Source organism: Hyaena hyaena, unplaced genomic scaffold (assembly GCF_003009895.1).
Source record: "Hyaena hyaena isolate Hyena2069 unplaced genomic scaffold, ASM300989v1 scaffold_542, whole genome shotgun sequence".
NCBI classification, from domain to species: Eukaryota; Metazoa; Chordata; class Mammalia; order Carnivora; family Hyaenidae; genus Hyaena; species Hyaena hyaena.
The window spans coordinates 1,017,210-1,023,209 of record NW_024081175.1 but is presented as its reverse complement, the minus strand read 5'-3'; positions in this window follow the sequence as shown (position 1 = coordinate 1,023,209).

Below are 6,000 nucleotides of genomic sequence, written 5' to 3'. Positions count from 1 at the left end.
TTAGTACTTAAATTAGATTTTCTTTTTTTTTTTTTAAGTTTATTTTGAGAGAGAGACAGCATGCACACACATGCACAAGTGGAGGAGGGGCAGAGAGAAAGGGAGAAAGAAAATCCCAAGCAAGCTCCATGTTCAGTACAGAGCCCAACTTGGGGATCAAATCCACTAACCATGAGATCACAGCAAAATCAAGTGTCAGCTGCTTAAGGAGTGGCTGGGTGGCTCAGTCAGTTAAGCCTCCACCTCTTGATTTTGCCTGAGGTCATGATCTTGCAATTCAGTTCATAAGTGTGATCCCCACTTGATCCCTACTTGGGACTCTGTGCAGAGCCTGCTTGGGATTCCCTCTCCCTCTTTTCTGCCCTTCCTGCACACTCTCTCCCTCAAAATAAATAAATCAAAACTTTTTTAAAAATTAGATTTTCAAACAGCTTTTAGCAATCTCATGTAAGCAAAAAAAATCTTGCTTCTTCCAGGCATACTATTTTTAAAATTATCCTCTACCTCTCCACTCCACGAAAGTACTGGTTGTTTCTCTTCTTTCTGAGAGGGAGAGAGAGAGAGAGGAAAAAGCATGCAGGAGAAAGAGAGAGAATCTTAAGCAGATTCCATCCCCATTACAGAGCCTGATGCGGGGCTCAGTCCCACCACACTGGGATCATGACCTGTGCTGAAATGAAGATTCAGGTGCTCAACCAGCTGAGTCACCAGGTGCTCCAAGGACTGGTTGTTTCTTGTTGATGTTCTCTACCTAGGGTCAAGTAAGATCCTTTGTACCTGTCCATCCTGGCCCTCAGGCTGTTCTTAACTCTATCACCTCTTGGTGTCTCAAGCGTTTTAGCCCTTGAAGAAGGGATCTCCTCACCCAAGGCCCTGAGGTCACCACACCAGCCAGCCAAGGCAGAAACTTTTTTCGCCTGATGACTGATGTCTCCTCTCTGACCTCTAGGAAATATTCTTCTCCCGTATTAACAATTATAATACAAGTGCAAAATTATTGAGCCACTACTGAGCCAGCCACTGTGCTAAGCACTTTTTACACATTACCTTTTTTATTTTATTTTTTTAAGGTATTCATCCATAAATTATTTTTATTTCTCATTAAATGAGCACAGACTCATCAGTATATTAATAACAGATACATTTATTATTACATACACATGGGGGGGCTGTCAATGTCACTTGACACATGCATATTATCCTAGAAACATCAGTTTTCCAGTGTTTCTTATTTTATATACATCACTGCAAAGCCATTCTAAAGTACTGAAGAGGTATTTGTTTAAAAATAAGTAAACAATAAATCATATAGCCCGTATGAATCAACTCTTGTTATTGGACAAGAGTTTAACAGTATCTATCTGGTGATTCCTATGTTAACTAGAAAACATCACAGATGTATTGCCATAATTTTCTTTTATGTTGATGTAACCTACCTATTTTGCAAAATTTTATGAAGTCATTCATTAGTATAGCAGGTAGTTTAAATTAAAAGATTGCATTCAATTTATGAAAGTCCAACAAACCTCTAAATATTTTAAATTAAGCCAATTATCAATGAAAAACCCCCTGACACATCATTTTTTGAAAATATGTTCTTTTGAAACTTCTATCTTTAGTGGTGGCAATAAAATAATTCTTTCAAATTAAGGCACTAAAAGGGCAAAGCAACTCCCACTGAAAGTGTTCTAAGAATAATTTACATATCAAACAGTGCATATATTACCCTGTTTAATCTCTAGGATAGCCCTGTAAATGGTTATTATTCTTATTCTTATTCTCACTTCACAGATAAGAAAATTTAGATTAAGGGAAATTAAGTAATTTGCCTAAAGGCCCTTACCTCACTGGAGGTTTAAATGCAACTCTGATTTCCAAGCCTATATGTGTGCTTTGATCCCACTCTCTCTGAATATAGATCCAGCATTACTTCCTTGCAACTGGGGCAGTCTGAACATTCCCTCTTCCTTTTTATCTTGTGTTGATCTAGAGCTCCTCAGAGACCATAACCTTATCTTTGCCCTACAGGCCAACTATGCCCTCATCCACTAGCTTGCTCTTAACTCAATTTGTGGCCTGTATCCTAGCCATTGACACAGTCGGTGCTGGATCCCTCTTTTCCTTTTCTTTTTTCTTTTTCAATGCTGTGGCCTTGGCTAATTTCCTTTTATCTTTTTTCTTCCTCTTCAGTATTCTTACCAGTTACTAAATCTCTACTGAGAAAAATAAGATACCAAACTCTATCTGCATCTGACTGAACCCCAGGAAACTTCCCAAGTTTTCCTTATTATACAATTTTTGAAAGTTCCCAGTAATTCCTAAAGGTCGCCCAGTACGTATTCTTAACTCCTAAAGAGAATAATTTTTTATTGAATGTTAAGTACCTCAGAAAAGATCTTTATGTTGTATAATAATACAACATGAAAAAGTCAAAGTACAAAGTAGATATGATGTGTTAACCATGTACAAAGGATAGAAAAACTACCTGATTTGGGTAGTTTTGAGGTGAAATGAAGACATTTGATGGGGCAGATGAGGAATAGGGGCAAGGAGGAGATTTCACTATGTATTTTTTGTAATTTTTTAAAAACATTCTTTTTAACATTTATTCATTTTTTAGGAGACAAAGAGAGACAGAGCACAAGCAGGGGAGGGGCAGAGAGAGAGGGAGACACAGAATCCGAATCAGACTCCAGGCTCTGAACTCTCAGCAGAGAGACCTACATGGGGCTCAAGCTCACGAACTGCAAGATCATGACCTGAGCCAAAGTCAGCACTTAACCAGCTCAGCCACCCATGCTCCCCTATTTTTTTAAATAATTTTTGATGTTTTGACCATATTACTACATTACCAGTTTTAAAAACCGAGGAATGATTTTTTAAGAAAGAAATACAAGTAACATTCCTGATGGGCAGGAGAGGGTGTTTTGCAACAATACTTGGTAAACAATGATAAAAAATAATAAATGGGGATGCCTCGGTGGGTCAGTCAGTTAAGCGTCCAACTTCGGCTCAGGTCATGATTTCATGGCTTGTGGATTCAAGCCCCATATCAGGTTCCATGCTGATAGCTCAGAGCCTAGAGCCTGCTTCGGATTCTGTGTCTCCATCTTTCTCTGCCCCTCCCCCATTCATGCCCTATCTCTTTCTTTCTCTCTCTCTCTAAAATAAATAAGCATTAAATTTTTTTTTTAAATAATAGATGAATAAAATAGTTTGAGAAAGAATAGAAAGACATTGAACCTCTTCCAGCGGAGCATTCAAGTCAATGAGTATTTCACATAAATCTGGTCATCCAAAACCCCCAACATTATGGGAAATTTGGGTAATGGTCTAAAAGCAATCAATTGATAGTGGAAAGTACTGATACAGCTATATGTGTCCTGTTTCTTGCACTATACATGCTTAGGGGTCAGGAGCTTTCTTTCTACAACTAGAACTCAATAAACATTTAGTAGTAATAATAAAAGAGTGCCACACAGAATCCCTTTCACTCTAAGAGGAGTAAGAGACCATTTTAGTGTGATTTGTTGAGTCCTGAGAAGACAACAGAACCTTTTGGGGCACAGTTTAGTTGACATCAACTCAATCTCTACTTAATAGCATAAAATAGAGGTGGTCAAGTAAGCAACTGTGCCCTCATTCACATTCCTAACCCAAGTCGTGGAGAATGGATAACCTGCCCTAGCATACTCCCACGTAGTTCGTAATACAAGTGACTTGAGGAAGCTAGGATCAGTTCTCAGGGAATCTGAGAAATTTGCTAGCCTTAATCGGTTACCTTCCAAACACTCTTTTGTTTTTATTTTTAAATTTTTATGTAAATTCTAGTTAGTTAACATACAGTGCAATATTGGTTTCAGGAGTAGAATTCAGTGATTCGTCACTTACATACAACACCCAGTGCTCATCATAACAAGTGCCCTTTTTAATATTCATCACCCATCTAGCCCATCCACCACCCACCTTCCAAATTTTCTTGAGCACCTCTTAGAGTAAATCCCCAAGGCCATCCCTAGAAGTGACTGGTTTTCTCAGTTTTCTTTGGCTTGGAAATGACCAAGGATTGACACCCCCAGATCTCCACCCCAAGATCAGAATGAATTGGATATGACTTCTGGCCCTCTCTATGTTCAGATGTATCTCCCTAGCATCCTGAAAACAAGATAAATGGTAGCTTGGCTTCTGTCATATTACTCTTGTAGCAGATGTGATTTTATCCAGATAGTATTTTAAGACTTAAGGGAATGAGGGAGGCAGGATGAAGCAAAAAGAGAAGTTGAATTTGATTCAGTCACAATAGAGACTTCAGCTGATCCCCTGGGGAGCCCTGAATCTGAGGTGGCTCATCAGAGCTTTCCAGAATTGAGGTAAATGAGTGGGCTTCTATTCCTGCATAGATATGGGCTACTACAGGAAAGGCATGTAGCCTGTGTGAGACAGCTCCCATAGGCTGAAGGCAATTCTTGGGGAGGGACTCTGTTACAGATCATCAGCAGAAAACACTCCTGGGAGCTGAGAGAATAACTACTTCGGTTTATAAGGGAGATCTGGGCAGCACACAGTAGTGTCTACTATATAATCAATCACCAAAATGAATACCAACAAATGCATCATAGCTCTGAAAGTAGCATACAGTGAGCCCAGAGAATATGGTAGTATGAAATTTGATGGAGCCATGCTCTGACTGAATATGTTAGGAAAGTTCTTGAAGCCATAATTGTCTGTGTATGATTACCTTCTGGCTCTGAAATTGCCAGTTCAGTAAGCAAAAGGAGGCTGATTAAAAGCCATATCTATTCTAAAACTCTCAGAGGCATGGCCTCTCAGGGCTAATTCAAAAAGAGAATTCTTGCTACAGATTCTTCCACAGTTTTCCCATTTCTGTATATTCCATGAGCAGGTGGTCACTACCTGCAGCTGATAATTATAGGCTTTATGCATACCATACTATGAAAGGAACTTGTCTACTGTGCCAGGGCTGATAGGGAAGTATGCAGCATACATTTGACCCTGTAAAAGGGGGAAATATCCTTTTGTTATGGGCCATAGGGTTTTCAAGGCTACTATCCATGGCAAGTGTTCACCGTGCTCAAAGGCTAAGGGACAAGCATACAACCTTTTAAGAGCTTGTCAGCACAGAGTCCATTCACTGAAAGCCTTGGCTCTCTCATGCAGTAGACAGGTAATCAGAGCCATATTGTGTTCCCCTCTTTGTAAAAAGGCGAAGGTTCTATAGCTTACACCACTGAAAATATTGAATATTGCACATTTAATCTTCAATAGTGATGATGATGATGATGATGATAATAGAGAAAATGCTGCCATAGACTTTGTAGATATAAATGGGTATTTTGAACATTGGTAGAACATTTTTTCTTCTGGGATCGAGCAAAACAGCCGTTTTGACAATACCTAAGAAAATGACATAGCAGTTCTGGACAAGAATGTTGTGAACGTTCTATTGAAATTATAAGAACAATTGAAACAAAATTGGCCCAAACCTGGGCAAGTATGCTCTCCCTGCCCATTCTGCTCCCAATTTACATCACTGATAGCTGCCAAACAGATGTTTATTTGATTATTATGGATATTGGAAGATATTGTATCATTGTATTACTATTAGAATTTTTATTCAATATTAATAGTCTCTTAGATAATTTATAATAAGATGTTGATAATCTAAATCAAGTCACAAAGTGGTAATAGAAAAAAGCGGCATGTTTTCCATTGTGACAACAGTGTTTATTTTTGAGAAAGAGAGAGAGAGACCAGGGAAGGGGCAGAGAGTGGAGGGACAGAGAATCTGAAGTAGGCTCTATGCTGTCAGCACGAAGCCCAACACAGGGCTTGAACCCACGAACTGTGAGATCATGACCTGAACTGAAGTCAGATGCTCAACCAACTGGGCCACCCAGGTGCCCCAAACTGTGAAATTTTAGAGGTTATTTTTGAGGTTACTGGGGACAAGTCCAACTTTTACAAATGAAGAGAGAGTCC